The 17,469-nt window shown below is 39.2% G+C and overlaps 1 protein-coding gene across 5 annotated transcripts in view; it reads left to right on the top strand.

Annotated features, from left to right (window-relative positions):
* SPOP (speckle type BTB/POZ protein) overlaps window positions 1–17,469 on the top strand; it is a 76,151-nt gene that overhangs the window by 26,924 nt on the left and 31,758 nt on the right. For 2 of the 5 annotated variants that reach the window (XM_049859099.1, XM_049859100.1), the window contains one exon: window positions 12,569–12,619. The exons of the other annotated variants lie outside the window; for them this stretch is intronic. The gene's annotated coding sequence lies outside the window, so the exon portion shown is untranslated. The remainder of the gene's footprint in view (window positions 1–12,568; window positions 12,620–17,469) is intronic. 5 annotated transcript variants of the gene reach the window in all.

Genomic DNA, 17,469 nt, shown 5'->3' on the forward strand with positions numbered 1-17,469 from the left:
AGTTTTCTTGATTTTTCACCATCACTAACACTAATCGCTAGCTAATCACTAACACTATTAAAATTGTTGGTGTTTACATCTCTCCCCCACAAAGTACTTATTTTTTCCTTTTATTTTTCTTTTAAACCCACTCACTTCCAAGAAAACAGATCTCAGCTCCCCAGTCCTATTATGATCGTTTTTTTTTTAATTGGTAGAAAATGAACCATGTGCTATAGAGTAAGGCTGAATCAGAAAAACTGGTGATTTCTTTTTTGCATTGTTAGCTGCCCTCCAGTCGGCCCCGACTAATGGCAGCCCCATGCACAATGGAATGAAACGCTTCCTGGTCCCGCGCCATCTCCATGATCAGTTGGGGATCGTACTGTTGTGATCCATAGGGTTTTGACTTTCAGAAGTAGATTGCCACGCCTTCAGCTCCACTGAAACCTGTTCAGCGTCATAACAACATATGCAAGCTTCACTGACAGTGGCTGATAGACAGGTGTCTGATAGATGAATGACTGACAGATGGCTGTAGTTGCACATAAGGTGCATTGGCTAGAATCCAACTGGGACCTCCAGCATGAAAAACGAGAATTGTACCACCACCACTGACTTAATTTCTTTAAGGCAAGTAAAATATAAAGAGAGAGTATAGAGGCTTGATATTATAATTTTAAAAGAGAGAGGACCAAACAGCATAATAGGGAAATTTTCTAAGATGAAGGTTGGGTTGATTTGAAAGTTTACATCCAAGGAAAAGGTGTAAGATTCTGTTAGGCCTTAAAAAGAAGAAGATCAGGTGGCTGCTTGTGACTTTGAAATGGGCATTATCTCAGCAGAGTCTCCACAGTTCAGGTTCTCATTCTTAGCTTTGCAGGACCAGAATGTCATTAATTGTAAATGCACCCAGAAGATGATCAGGGTGTAAACTGTAGACAGTGTAGAGAATAGATACACATGAAACAAATTTATAGAAGGGGTGTAGGGTGTGATTAGGGCTGCTACTTTTGACAGTGGTTAGAGAATGCCTTTTTTTTTTTAATTGTGCTTTTGGTTAAAGTTTACAGCTCAACTTAGTTTCTCATACAAAAATGTATACACACATTGTTATGTGGCCCTAGTTTCCCACTCCTCCTTTCTACCCCAAATTTCTTATGTCCATTCAACCAGCTCCTGTCCGTTTCTGCCTTCTCATCTTGCCTCTGAACAGGAGCTGCCAATTTAGTCTCATACATCCACTTGAACTAAGAAACACACTCTTCACAAGTATCATTTTATGTCTTATAGTCCAGTATAAACTTTGTCTGAAGAGTTGGCTTTGAGAATGGCTTTAGTTCTGGGTTAACAGAGAGTCTGGGGGCCATGTCTTCTGGGGTTCCTCCAGTCTCAGTCGGATCATTAAGCCTGGTCTTTTTACTAGAATTTGGGTTCTGTACCCCACTTTTCTCTGGCTCTGTCAGGGACTCTGTTGTGTTCCCTGTCAGGGCAGTCGTTGGTGGTAGCTGGGCACTATCTAGTTCTTCTGATCTCAGGCTGATGGAGTCTCTGGTAAATGTGTCCCTTTTTGTCTCCTGGGTTAATATTTTCCTTGTGTCTTTGGTGTTCTTCATTCTCCTTTGCTCCAGGTGGGTTGGGACCAACTGATGCATCTTAGATGGCCACTTTATAGCTTTTAACACCCTAGACACCATTCACCAAAGTGGGATGCAGAACGTATTCTTAATAAACTTGGTTATGCCAATTGACCTAGATGTCCCCTGAAACCATGGTCCCCAGACCCCTGCCCCTGCTACTCTGTCCCTGGAAGTATTTGGTTTGTTCAAGAAACTATTTAGCTTTTGTTTTAGTCCAGTTGTGCTGACTCTCCCTGTATTGTGTGTTGTCCTTCCCAAGTAGGGCTTTTTTAAAAAGAGGTGACTTTTGAGTTAAGACCTATATAACAAGAAGCCAGCAATGTGAAGATCTAGGAGAAGGGTCTTCCAGGCTGAGGGAAGAGAGTGCAAAGGCACTGATGTGGAAACAAGCTTGGGTTGTTCATGGAAAGAAGGACACTGCACTTGGAGTGAAGTTAATGATGTGGGAGAAGGGTAGGAGATTAATTTGGTGTGAGAAGCCAACTCTTCTAGAAGCCTGTAGGGTCAGGGAAAGAAACTGAACTTTATTTTAAGCATGGTTAAGTGGGAGTGACATGATCTGGCTTATATTTTACAAGCTCATTGTGGCTGCTGTGTAGAGAATAGGTAAGGCTACAGGGGAAGCTGGGAGATCAATTAGGAACCAGTTATCACTGTTGAGGTGAGAGAAAATGGTGGCTTGAGCAAAAGTGGATAAATGTGGAATATGTTGGGAAGCAGGACAGCTGACAGGTTTTCCATGTTTTAGTCATATTAGACACCTCAAGTGAGTATAATTAAATGGTAGAGCATGTGCCTTTTAATACTGTAAACTTGTGGCTGAGGAGAGAGCGATCTCTGGTGGGAAGACACTGGTTTCTTGGGAACTCAGACTGGAAAACTATTCTGATAGGTTATAACAGTAGACTTTTTTTTCTTTTTTAATTATGTAATGATGACTACGTGCTAAACCATGGAAAGTAATCCTAAAAGAATCAGGACATAGAATTTGTTCCCAAGGTCCAGTCTTGGAATTAGGCATGAGTCTATCAATAACTTGCCAAGGTCTCCACTAATGATGGTGCTCAGAAATCATTAGAACACAAATGCTTACTTTTCAAGAGTTGCCACCTGAAAATGAAATTTGAAATGAAAGCTAAAGTATATAAATGTATCTCTGTATTTTTCCTTTTTTTTTTTTTTTTTACATATTGAGGAAAAGGCCATATCTGATCTAAAAATCACCTTAAAAAAACAAATTCATTGTCGTTCAGTCGATTCTGACTCATAGTGACCCTATAGGGAAGGGTAGAACTGCCCCATAGGGTTTCCAGGGCTGTAAATCTTTACGGACATCTTTCTCCCATGGAGTGGCTGGTGGGTTTGAACAACCAACCTTAACCACTTAACCACTGCACCACCAGGGCTCCAAGAATCACCTAGCTGCAGGAATTATGAAGTATTCAATTAGGAGCTGTATGACTTGTGTTCTTAACGCAAGCCACCTAATAGCCATGTGACCATGACAGATCATAAGCTCTGAGCTTCAATTGCCTTATTTGTAAAATACTTGCCCTGCGTGCCTCCCAGAGCTGTTAAGAAATTCCAAATAAGATCATGGATGTCAGAGTACTCTGAAAACCTGGAAGCATTGAATACTGATTGTGAGGGAGTGATTATATAGCCTAAAGTACTTAACACAAAAGAACTTCAAAAGTCTTTCTAAAGGAGACCAGGAGGATAGGGTGGAAGTGCATGGTTGTGTTTATACGGGTAATCTCGAAGCTAGGGTTTCGAGGAGATTGTAGCACTCAAGTATACAGATCTTTTTCTAAGTGGCCTTTGGATTTTTTCCAAAGCAACTTGTGACACTGAGGACCCCTGATAAATTTAAATGCCATAAAGATGATACAATGTAGAAGTGGTAAAATAAGTTTGGTTTTGTGCTCTTATTTGGTAATTAAAGCTTTGTTCCTAGCCATATTGCCAAAATGAAAGGCAGCAAAAACAGTATCTTTTACTTCAATGAGGCATTGGTGGTTCAGTGATAGAATTATCCACTTGCATTTAGGAGACCTAGGTTTGATTCTCAGACAGTGTACCTCACGTGCAGCTACCGCCCGTCCGTCAGTGGAGACTTGCATGTTACTGTGATGCTGAACAGGCTTCAGTGGAGCTTCCAGACTAAGACTGGACTGGGAAGACAGACCTTCTGATCTGCTTCTGAAAATCAGCCAGTGAAACCCTGTGGACCACAACAGTCTGATGATCCGCGGCCTATCACGGAGATAGTTAAGGACCGGGTAGCATTTTGTTCTGTTGTGCCTGGGTCACTGTGAGTCGGAGGGGCGGGTGTACAACTGGACGGCAGCTAACGACAACATGTTTTACGTCAAGTCTTTGCCCCTTTATTTGATCTTTGGGCTGTGGAGTGGGATTTTTTTTTTTTAATTTGGGAGTATCTTTTCCTTTAAGAAGTGAAAAGTATAAACATTCCAGAGACGTGCTACCAGTTGAAAGTAACTATTGATTAGTGAGAGAACGGAAGGAAAAAACAGGTTGGGGATGGAAGAACGTAAAGGAAGAGGGAAGAAAACAGGACTTGGAACTGGGTTTCCTCTGGTTGGAACCCCTGCCGATATTTTGCATTTTTAATAAGTTTCCTGCTGAGAATTTGCATTTCCACCCCAGATCTACCTAATCAGAATCTAGGTTTTAACAAGATCCCCAGGTGATTCTTATGTATAACTTTCTGGGAACTTGTTTCCAAGCCCTGGAGGAAAAACATTTTTAAAGACCATAAAAAGCTTAGAACACTTCAAAAAGGTAAAACAAACAAAGAAACAAAAATTTTAATTTACAGATTTTTTTTTTATTGTGCTTTAGATGGTTTACAGAGCAAATTAGTTTCTTATTAAACAGTGCATATATTGTTTTGTGACATTGGTTGCCATGACCTGTCAACACTCTTGCCTTCTCGACCTTAGGTTCCCCATTATCAGCTTTCCTGTCCCCTCCTGCCTTTTCATCCTTTCCCCTGGGCTGGTGTGCCCATTTAGTCTTTTGTTTTATGAGCCTGTCTAATCTTTGGCTGAAGGATTTAAATTTGTATCAACTGTTTAACCCTTAACTATGACTCAGTAATATTGAGAAGAGCATAAACCTGAAACTTGTTAGTAAAATAAAATTTGGTAATTAGTTTCACACATAAAGAGGGAAAACATTGTTTTTTTTTAATTTATGGAGTTATTAATTTTCAAGGATGGAAATCCTAAAGAAAAGGAGACTGATTCAGTCATTTGTTAAGTATTTATTTCTGGCCTACCATGTGCCAGACATGGTGCAACAGAACAGTCACAAATCTCTGTCTTCATAGAGCTTACATTCATTCCAGTTAAAAGATATAGCAGGATAAATGACATTATATGCTATAGAGAGAAAAGCAAAGATGTCACCTTGAAGACTAAGGTGCGCCAGACCCAAGCCATGGTATTTTCAGTTGCATCATATGCATGTGAAAGCTGGACAGTGAATAAGGAAGACTGAAGAAGAATTAACACCTTTGAATTGTGTTGGCGAAGAATATTGAATATACCATGGACTGCCAAAAGAAGCAAATAACTTTGTCTTGGAAGAAGTACAACCAGAATGCTCCTTAGAAGCAGGGATGGCAAGATGGCATCTTACATACTTCAGACATGTTGTCAGGAGGGATCAGTTCCTGAAGGGGGCATCCTGCTTGGTAAAGTATAGGGTCAGCAGAAAAGAGGAAGACCCTCAATGAGGTGGATTGACACAGTGGCTGCAACAATGGGCTCAAGCATAACAATGATTGTAAGGCAGTGTTTCATTCTGTTGTGCATAGGGTCACTATGGGTTGAAACTGACTTGATGGCACCTAACAACAACAACATGCTATAGAGAAAATAAAGTAAGGAAAGGGGAATAGGATTGTGGCTGTTGGGGAAAGGTGGTGAAGGAAGGCCTCACAGAAATGGCGACAGTTATGGAAAGACGCAACAATGGCAACAAGAATATCTAGGGGAAGAGTTATCCAGGCAGGGGAAATAGTGTGTACAAAGTCTGGAGACAGGAATGAGCCATTCTGTCTGAGGAAAAACAGCAAAGAAGGGCAGTGTTGTTGCTGAAAACAGCAAGTGTGGGAGAACATAGAGGTGAATTCAGAGAGGTAATGGGGGGTCTAGATTATCAGGGCCTTTTCAGCCACGGCAAGGATTTTGGTTTTTGCTACGAGTGAGATGGGAAGTCACTGAAAGTTCAGTCAGAGGCCTTGATTAAACTAAAAGGGTAAAAGCTTTCAAAAGTTTCTTCTTAAAACAATTTGGGTATTAACTAATGGCTCCTGGTTGAGTAGTCGTACATAGATTTAAACATTCGTATCAGTACTGAAAATTTTCCTGAGTTTCCATGTTATATTTAAAGTCAAAGAAAAGAAGTATAATAGGGAATTTGTCCATTGGTAGTTGTTTCTGCTTAATTACTGAATTCTCATCCTGAATTGTCCCTTTTAAAAAAATCAAGGGTGAATTGAAATTAAAAGAACCCTATCAGATTACTACAAAAATTGCACTCTAACAAATTTGAAAACCTAGAAGAAATGGATGAATTTCTAGAAACACACTACCTACGTAAACACAAAGGTAGAACAGCTAAATAAACCCATAACAAAAGAAGAGATTGAAACGTTAATCAAAACACTCCCAACAAAAAAAAGCCCTGGCCCAGGGATGGCTTCACTGCAGAGTTCTACCAAACTTTCAGAGAAGAGTTAACACCACTACCACTAAAGGTATTTCAGAGCATAGAAAAGGACAGCATACTCCCAAACTCATTTTATAAAGCCAGCATATCCCTGATACCAAAACCAGGTAAAGACACCACAAAAAAAGAAAATTACAGACCTATATCCAAACTGTAATCCAAAATTACAGAACTTGGATCCAAACAGCCTCAACAAAATTCTAGCCAATAGAATTCAACAACATATCAAAAAAATAATTCACCATGACCAAGCAGGATTCATACCAGATATGCAGGGATGGTTCAACATTAGGAAAACAATTAATGTAATCCACCACATAAATAAAACAAAAGACAAGAACCACATGATTTTATCAATTGATGCAGAAAAGGCATTTGACAAAGTTCAACACCCATTCATGATAAAAACTCTCAGCAAAATAGGAATAGAAGGAAAATTCCTCAACATAATAAAGGGTATTTGTACAAAGCCAACAGCCAACACCATCCTAAATGGAGAGAGTCTGAAAGCATTCCCCTTGAGACTGGGAACCAGGCAAGAATGCCTTTTATCACCACTCTTATTCAACATTGTTCTGGAGATTCTAGCCAGAGCAATTAGGCTAGATAAATAAAGGGCATCCAGACTGGTAAGGAAGAAGTAAAATTATCTCTATTTGCAGATGACATGATCTTGTACACAGAAAACCCTAAAGAATCCTCAAGAAAACTACTGAAACTAATAGAAGAGTTCAGCAGAGTATCAGTATACAGGATGAATATACAAAAATCAGTTGGATTCCTCTACACCAACAAAAAGAAGACTGAAGAGGAAATCACCCAATCAATACCGTTTATAATAGCCCCCAAGAAGATAAAATACTTAGGAATAAATCTTACCAGAGACGTAAAAGACCTATACAAAGAAAACTACAAGACACTACTGCAAGAAACAAAAAGAGACCTACATAAGTGGAAAAACATACCTCGCTCATGGATAGGAAGACTCAACATTGTAAAAATGTCTGTTCTACCTAAAGGGATCTATAGATACAATGCAATTCTGATCCAAATTCCAACAACATTTTTTAATAAGATGGAGAAACAAATCACTAACTTCATATGGAAGGGAAAGAGGCCCCGAATAAGTAAAGCGTTACTGAAAAAGAAGAACAAAGTGGGAGGCCTCACTCTACCTGATTTTAGAACCTATTATACTGCCACAGTAGTCAGAACAGCCTGGTACTGGTACAACAAGAGATACATAGACCAATGGAACAGAATTGAGAATCCAGACATAAATCCATCTACATATGAGCAGCTGATATTTGACAAAGGCCCAAAGTCAGTTAAATGGGGAAAAGATGGTCTCTTTAAAACATGGTGCTGGCATAAATGGATATCCATGTGCAAAAAAATGAAACAAGACCCATACCTCAGACCATGCATGAAAACTAAAAATGGATCAAAGACCTAAATATAAAATCTAAAATGATAAAGATCATGGAATTAAAAATAGGAACAAGGCTAGGAGCCCTAGTACATGGCATAAACAGTATACAAAACATTACTAACAATGCAGAAGAGAAACTAGATAACTGGGAGCTCCTAAAAATCAAACACCTATACTCATCCACAGACTTCACCAAAAGAGTAAAAAGATTGCCTACAGACTGGGAAAAAGTTTTTAGCTGTGAGATTTATGATCAGCATCTGATCTCTGAAATCTACATGATACTGCAAAAACTCAACTACAAAAAGGCAACCCAGTTAAAAAATGGGCAAAGGATATGAACAGGCACTTCACTAAAGAAGACATTCAGGTAGCTAACAGGTACGTGAGGAAATGCTCATGATCATTAGTCATTAGAGAAATGTAAATCAAAACTACAATGAGATTCCATCTCACTCCAACAAGGCTGGCATTAATCCAAAAAACACAAAATAATAAATGTTGGAGAGGTTGTAGAGAGACTGTAACACTTATACACTGCTGGTAGGAATGTAAAATGGTATAACCACTCTGGAAATCGATTTGGCGCTTCCTTAAAAAACTAGAAATAGAACTACCATACGATCCAGCAATCACACTCCTTGGAATATATCCCAGAGAAGTAAGAGCCTTTACACGAACAGATATATGCACACCCATGTTCATTGCAGCACTATTTACAATGGGAAAAAGATGGAAGCAACCAAGGTGCCCATCAACGGATGAATGGATAAATAATGGTATATTCACACAGTGGAATACTCTGCATCGATAAAGAACAATGATAAATCCGTGAAACATTTCATTACATGGAGGAATCTCGAAGGCATTATTCTGAGTGAAATTAGTTGCAAAAGGACAAATATTGTATGAGACCATTATTGTAAAAACTTGAAAAATAGTTGAAACAGAGAAGAAAATATTCTTTGATGGTTACGAGAGTTGGAGAGGGAGGGAGGGAGAGGGGTTTTCGTTAATTAAATAGTAGATAAGAACTATTTTAGGTGAAGGGAAAGACAACACACAGTACAGGAGAGGTCAGCACAACTGGACTAAACCAAAAGCAAAGAAGTTTCCTGAATAAACTGAATGCTTCAAAGGCCAGCGTAGCCGGGACGAGGGTTTGGGGATCATGGTTTCAGGGGACATCTAAGTCAATTGGCGTAATAAAATCTATTAAGAAAACATTCTGAATCCCACTTTGGGGAGTGGCTTCTGGGGTCTTAAACACTAGCACGCAGCCATCTAAGATGCATCAATTGGTCTCAACCCACGTGGACCAAAGGAGAATGAAGAACACCAAAGACACAAGGTAATTATGAGCCCAAGAGACAGAAAGGGCCACATAAACCAGAGTCTACATCAGCCTGAGGACCAGAAGAACTAGATGGTGCCCGGCTACAACCGATGACTGCCCTGACAGGGAACACAACAGAGAATCCCTGAGGGAGCAGGAGAGCAGTGAGGTGCAGACCTCAAATTCTCATTAAAAAGACCAGGCTTGATGGTCTGGCTGAGACTAGAAGGACCCTGGGGATCATGGTCCCCAGACATTCCCAAAGCTAACTCTTCAGACAGGTATTGGACTAGACTATAGGTTAGAAAATGATAGTGGTGAAGAGTGAGCTTCTTGGATCAAGTAGACACATGAGACTACGTGGGTGGCTCCTGTCTGGAGGGGAGATGAGAGGGCAGAGGGGGTCATAAGCTGGCGGGATGGACACGAAAAGGGAGAGTGGAGAGAAGGAGTGTGCTGTCTCGTTATGGGGAGAACAACTAGGAGTATGTAGCAAGGTGCATATAAATTTTTATATGAGAGGCTGACTTGATTTGTAAACTTTCACTTAAAACAATAAAATAAATTTTTAAAAGGTGATATTCTGTGCAAGACACTGAATTCATCCTTAGACATTGGAGGCTAAGGTATCTACATAAAGCTGGAGAAGGATGTGACGGTCTGCTTCCATAAAGATTACATCCTTGGAAACCCTATGGGACAGTTCCATTCTGTCCTGTAGGGTTGCTAGGAGTTGGAATTGACTTGACAGCAATGAGATATGTAAAGCTACTCTAGGGGTATTGTTGTTAGTTGCTGTCGAGTTGGCTCCAACTCCTGGCCATCCTGTGTACAACAGAACGAAACACTGTCCGATCCTGTGCCATCGCCGTGATCATTGGTATGCTCGAGTCCATCGTTGCAGCCATTGTGTATTTTGAGTGCCTTCAAACCTAGGGGCTCATCTTCCAGCGCTTAGAGGCAAATAGTGCGTCGTGATCCACAGGGTTTCATTGGCTGATTTTTACAAGTAGACTACCAGGCCTTTCTTCCATACTGTCCTAGTTTGGAATCCCCACTGAAACGTGTCCACCATGGGTAAAAATACCAGTGGCATAGCTTCCAGTGTCATAGCAACATGTAAGCTACCACAGTACGACAAATGACATATAGGTGGTGGAGGGGCTGTTAAACATATTTTTTGTGAAATATAACACAGAGAAAAGTACACAAAACACAAACGTATAGTTTAATGAATAATTATAGAAAGCAAATACCTTTGTAACCAGCAATTAGATCTAGAAGTATGTCATTCCCAGCACTCAGAAGAAGCCTGCTGTGTGTCCCTTCTAGATTATAACCCACACTGTTGCTCATATGTAACCACTGTTCTGACACTTGTGATGATCAATTTTGTTTTATCATTTTACTACCTGTGGATTCATTCCAAACCAATATAGTTTAGTTTTGTTTGTTTTGAACTTTATATAAATGGAATGATATTATGTGTTCTTTTGTGTCTTCTTTCAAAACCAAACACTATGTTTGTAACTGTCATCGGTGTTGTAATGTAGAACTGCAGTTCAGTTTCATTTCCATATAGCTTTCTATTATACAAGAAGCACTGGTGGTGCAGTGGTTAAGTGCTCGGCTGCTAACTGAAGGGTTGGTGGTTCAAACCCGTTAGCTTATTCCATGGGAGAAAGATGCGGCAGTCTGCTTCTGTAAGGACTACAGCCTTGGAAACCCTACTGGGGAGTTTTACCCTGCCCTATAGGGTTGTTATATATCAGAATCAACTCGATGGCAGTGGGTTTTCCATTATATGAATATACCACTATTTTATGTATCCATTTTACTGTCGATGGATACTTGGGTTATTTCTTGTTTTTGGCTATTATGATCAATGCTGCTTTGAATATTCTTATTTATATATTTTTTTATGCACACGTGCAAGTTTCTTGAGTCTATATATTTGAAAGTGGAATTGAGATATATATACATACACACGTATCTTCAGTTTATTACATAATATAGTGGTCGTACCAGTTTATCCTCTTACTAGCAGTGTGAGAGTATCCTTACCAGTCTCGTCAGACTCTTTAAATTTTGCCAATTCATTGGGCCTAAAAATGTTAGGTCCAGCAAATTAACTGAGAAACCAAAATCTTAACCCTTAAACAAAAAGAGCAAAGGACAAAAGTTACTGGTTTCTTATGGTTACTGTTTTAAGAATCACAGAAACTCAGAGCACTTTTATTTGTTAGAGCTGGTTGATATCTTCTGCCTGGGAGTAGTTACTTATAAAGTATTAAGATGTGTTTATCTCTCTAACCTTAGAGGGTCAAGAACTTTAACTTTGTCTTTTCACAACTGCGACTCAAAGAGTGCTTGTACAGTTGATGCGCAGTAAAGACTTGTTGAATGAATTCAACCTGACTCCTGCTATTCTTAACTGAACTACGTGGGATTTTTGTAGGCTTTATTTTACGGTATCTGATCAAGACTGTCTTGTGTTAGCCTTAGTAATTTTGCACGTTTTTTGGTGAGGGCACACCCCGCAACTCATAGTAACCAGACTTGGTTTACCAAAATCTATTATAGCATAAGCAAAACTTGCTTTTACCAGTATACCAGTTAAAGTTAGTATCCACATTTTCAGGAAAACCTTCTGTTTTTAAAGAATCAGTTGCCCATGGTGTACGCAGTACTTCATTTCTCCATAGAAGAGAAGATAGTGCCAGAATTTTCTGCCTAGGCTAGACTCTTAGAAGCCTTGCAGCCACCCCTCTTATCCCTGTTTGTGTTTTGAGTCACTTTACAGGAAATGATAGATAATTAGAGTAGTGATGTTGCTTAACCAAGCTATCTCATCAGTGTTCAACAGGAAACTCTCTCTTTTTCTTGTATAATCAGAATTAATCCAGTCTCTCTTTACTAGTGACAAAACCAAAAACCTTAGTGATGGCATTTATTTATTAAAATTAGAGGATATATGGCTTTGCTTAGCTGTGTCTTGCTTTGGTGTGATTTACCCACAGAACACTTTATTAAAAAGATAAATTCATAGAAATTCTTTCAACATTCTGTGAGGTAGCTGACAAAAGTGATCGCCCCCCTCTTGTAAATGTCAACATGGGGCAAGTCACGTATTTCATTTTCGCTGCACTCATACAGGCCAGCTTGTTAGAGGAACTATCCTGGATTTGTCTGACTTCCATTTCTAAGTATAATCTTAGCAGGGGAATAAAATAGAGAAGTCAGAGCTAGTGATGAGATACAAGAATGGTAATTTTGACTAGTGAATCCTTTTCACCAGTCATTGCTCTGCGTAGGTCTCACCCGCGTTTGTGAGTTTCCCTTTTAAGACAAGCCCAAGTAAAGACTTGTATGAGACTCAGAATTTAGTTAAGTCTGATTCATCATCTCTATTTCCAACAGAGATTTCCTGTTAGACAAGACAAATTAGAGTCTTCCTACTGACTTAACTTGGTGAGTGTTTACAAAGTTTTATTTTAAACATAGTTTAAAGGAGTGAGGGAAAAAAGCAGAATGAAATGCAAAGAAGTATTTATTATGACTTAAAAAAATGCACATTTAAGTACAACCTACTACGTATTTCATTTCCCTGCAAATCGTATGCAAAGTTGAAGTCGTATTAGGTAAGTGTGTGAGATTTTATTTTTTTAATAATGAGCTTTACAAACTGCGAAAGAAAACACTTTTCGTAAGCGGCTTCAAAAGTTTTACTCCAAATATTCTTGCCTAAAGTAAACTGGAGTTTTTATTCAGATCTTCTCTGGTGACTGCTCTATATAGGATAAGGCTTTACACTAATGGTGTAGGGGAGAAAAGATGTTTGGATTTAAATTTTTAATCAACAGTTGGTAATAAATATGAAAACCTTAGAATAAGACTATTTTTCTCTGTCTAAAAGATCTTAAGAGGAAATTGTAATAAGAGTTTACAAATAGAGATACCTTAAGGAATTCATGGGCTCTATTTTACTCTATACAAGAAGTCTAATTCTGAGCCATTTGCCTTTGCGTATGTACCTTAGAGCTTATCTCTCTATGGGTAGTGCAAAAAAAAAAAATTGTCTGCCATTGTGGCTGGCATCTTAAAGTCTTTTAAATTTTAACACAAATCATCAGAAGCCAAGAAATTCAGCTAAGACAGACATTCTGTCTAACTTTCCCCTGTTTTGTCTGCCTGTGTGGTTTTACTTTTTCCTTGCATCATGAATTTTGGAATGAACACTTTAAAACTAAGAACTTTCTGCCTGTCCTTTGTTCCATTTAGTTTAGTTACAACCTTAATGTTAAAGTGGAAGTTGGCTTTATAAAGTAACTTTAGAAGAAGAGGCAATTTATTTTCTGCAAATGGCTTCTAGGTATGGAGCATGAGTCCATGTAAATAGTCATGTTTCTTCAGTTAAGAACACAGTTAAAGGAGAAGATTAAAAGTGTACACATACCTGAATCTCTCTTTCATAGTTGGAGGGAGGTGTCTCTCGTAAAGGAAAATCTCTTCAGGGAATACTGAATCTGTACTGCTCGATATTAGTAGTTAATGCTGAGCGTAACTGGTTGCCTTTGTAGTATACCAAATCCTCTGGAACCAGTAGGCTCTTTAAGCTTATACATTAATGAATTTATTCCAAATTGTATACCCTAGAACAAATTCAGACTTTCTCCTTTGAAATGAATTCCTTTGGCCTTTTCCATAGCCAAATCGTGGTAAGCAAGAAATAGCTTTAAATGGCTTGACTAAAGTATAGATGGCCGAAGAGAACTGTGTGTTGAATTTGGCTTCTTTTAAAGGCCAGAGGACCCTCTAGGGTTATGCAACCTCTGCTTTTTTCATTGAAATGACCCTTCTGTTTTTGAATTCCTTGTAGATTGGACATGCTTAAATGGTATTAGGGCCAAACCTTTCCTCTCTTTGCTACTTGGATTTTCCATAGTCGTAGTTGAGGGAAAAAGGTAAAAGAGTATATAGCATCTCAAATCTCAAAACAGCTTTGGGAATAGAAATATATAATAAATAGAATCTTATTCTCTGTGTGTGTGTGTGTGTGTGTGTGTGTGTGTGTGTTTAATACTGTATTTTTGGTGAAAGTATACATAGCATAACAGGTTCCCATCCAACAATTTCTACACATAATTTTCAGAGACATTGGGTACATTCTCTACATTGTGTCAGTATTCTCATTTCCATTCTAGTTGTTGCATTCCCATTAACTTAGTTTTACTGCCCCCCAACCTTCTTATCTATGTTTTAGAGTAACTGTTGTCCGTTTGGTCTCATAAAGATAATTTTTTAAAAGAGCACAGTACTCAAGGGTGACATTATTTTTGAGCTAACCTGCTCTTTAGTTAAAAAGTGACTTCAGGGGATAGTTTCAGTTCAAGGTTTAAAGAGTATCTCAGGGCAATAGTCTTGGGGATTTCTCCAGTTTCACTGGTCCCGGTAAGTCTGGATTCTTTGAGAATTTGCGTTTTTGTTCCACATTTTTTCCCTTTTTTTTTTTTTTTTAAGTTTTTATTGTGCATTAGATGAAAGTTTACAGAGCAAATCTGATAGTTTGTACGTGAAGTGTTCCATGACACTGGTTTCATTCCCCACGATATGTCAGCACCCTCCGCATTTCTGTCCTAGGTTCCCTGTTCCCTTTTGTCCTGATGTTTCACGTCTTCCTGCCTTCTCATCTTCGCTTTAGTGCGAACGTTGCCCTTTTGATCTTGTATAATTGATTGTTCTAAGGAGTATATTCCTCTTGGGTGTTATTGTTTGTTTTATGGGCCTGTCTATGGTTTCGCTGAAAGGTTGTCTCTGGGAGTAGTTTCCATTCTAGTTCAGAAGGGTGTCTTAGGGCCATAGTCTTAGGAGTTCCTCTAGTCTCTGTCAAACTAGTAAGCCTGGTCTTTTTTGTTCTATGATTTTTATCCCGCTCTGTCGGGGATTCTCTGTTGTGGTCCCAGTCAGAGTGGTTGTAGTGGTAGCTGGGCACCATCTAGTTCTTCTGGTCTCAGGGTCCTGTAGGCTGTGGTTCATGTTGTCCATAAGTCCTTTGAACTACTTGCTCCCCTGAATCCTTGATTTTCTTCATTCTCCTTCACTCCAGACAGGAAGAGACCAATAGTTGTAACTTAGAAAGCCACTTGCAAGCTTTTAAGATCCCTGAAGCTACTCACCAAAGTAGGGTGCAAAACTTTGTCTTTATGAACTATGTTGTGCCAGTTGACATAGATGCTCCCCACAAGAATCTTATTCTTAACCAAAGGGTTTTTTCCCCTTCTCTTTTTTTTTTCTTTTGATTCTTTTCCAGCTCTTATTTTTGTAGTTGTTGTTAGGTGCCATCAAGTCGGTTCAGCTCTTATTTTAGAATAAGTAAATTTTCTCAACCCAGAGGAGAAATCTTTGATAACATGTGGGATGTGTTAAAAAATCTTCATTTTCCCAGCCCACCTGGAGCAAAGGAGAATGAAGAACACCAAAGACACAAGGGAAATATGAGCCTAAGAGACAGAAAGGGCCACATGAACCAGAGACTCCATCAGCCTGAGACTGGAAGAACTAGATGGTGTCCTGCTACCAACAATAACTGCCCTGACAGGGAACACAACAGAGAGTCCCTGATGGAGCAAGAGAAAAGTGGGGTGCAGATCTCAAATTCTAGTAAAAAGACCAGACTTAATGGTCTCGCTGAGACTGGAGGAACCCCAGAGGGCATGGCCACGGGACTCTCTGTTAGTGCAAAACTAAAACTAACTTTTCAGACAAAGATTAGACTGGACTATAAGACATAAAATGATACTGGTGAGGAGTGTGCTTCTTAGCTCAAGTAGACACATGAGACTAAGTGGGCAGCTCCTGTCCCTAGGCAGGATGAGAAGGTAGAGGGGGACAGGAGCAGGTTGAACGGACATGTGAAATACAGGGTGGAGAGGAGGAGTGTGCTGTCACATTATAGGGAGAGCAGCTAAGGTCACATAACAATGTATAAGTTTTTATATGAGAAACTGACTTGAATTGTAAACTTTTACTTAAAGTACAATTAAAAAAAAAAACAAACTTCATTCTTCCTAAGTTTGTTGCTTATGGTCCTAGAGATTTTTGCTCAACCCGTTCGATGGAATCAGCACATAATTTGTGAGAATGGAGAAGTTGCTGATTGTTTGATATTGCCTTTCTAACTTTATTTCTGAAGGTGTTTTCCTCTGGAGCTGAAATGCACTTGGCGGTAAAACAACCCCTTTGTAATCAGGCTTGTTTCCTGATTTGGATGCATTGGTTGCATTTCAGGTATCTCCCAAGTGATGGATTTTGAAAGTGATGGGGAAGCTGAATTTGATGAACCCTATCTGCTTTTTTTTTTTTTTTTTTTTAACAGCAGGAGGAGTTTTTCTTCCTAGCAGGGGCTGTGTCATTAACCTCGGTGGCAAGTCACCTGACAGGCAGTAACCAAGCCCTTGTGAAACCTGTGCTTGTTGCAGCCATGGTTCATTCTGCTAGATCCTTCATTTGAGTGAGAACAGAGGAGTTTTTTCCTCTGATGCTCTTACATAGGTATGTTTAGCTCAATAGTGATTTGTGACTCAATTAAAAAGCAAAACAAAAATTCAAGAAGTCTTTTAAGTTCCAAGGAGTTGCACTTCTGCAAGGCAGTTCGGGGTCGTCTACACCTTTCCAGGACAGACCTCTGCGTTTGGAGCAGAGCAAGCATTATCCCTGGGCATATTTTGGGGGTAGGGGATTGTGCTAATATGTCTATGTCAACGATGTTTGCATAATGATAATTTTTAGGAAGAAAGAATGAATCCCCAGCCCTTAAATTGGCAATAAATTTTTCTGCTCTTTGATTGTTTTTGTTAATAGAAAAGTTGCATCCATTCTGAGAATTTTTCCATATTTTAACCTTTGAGCTGGCTGTTCAGGTCTCCTTGGGGACAAAGACACTTTGCAGTTATTTATAACCTGTAAAGAGGGACAGTAAGGCTGTAGACAGCCAGCACACACCGAGGATTTGGAGTCAGTGGGAGCCTTCTGTTGGTTATTCCACTGCTTTCAGTGGCTTGAGATTCTTTCATGTACCTTCTTGTTCATCTTCAGCTTGACTTTGTCTAGATGAACCTTAACTAGCCAGGCTATTTCTATAAAACTCTATCTTACACCACTTAGAATGAGATGAAAAAGGAGAAATATGCAAAAGCGTATCTAATCCTCGCCATCTTTCAGATTCTGTGCCTGCCCCAGAAATATCTGTAAACTGGAAAAACTGTAAAAGTACTGACATGCACACATAATGCTCTACGTGTTTCCGAATTTCCCTCATATAC

This window comes from Elephas maximus, chromosome 19 (genome assembly GCF_024166365.1).
Source record: "Elephas maximus indicus isolate mEleMax1 chromosome 19, mEleMax1 primary haplotype, whole genome shotgun sequence".
In the NCBI taxonomy this organism is placed as follows: Eukaryota; Metazoa; Chordata; class Mammalia; order Proboscidea; family Elephantidae; genus Elephas; species Elephas maximus.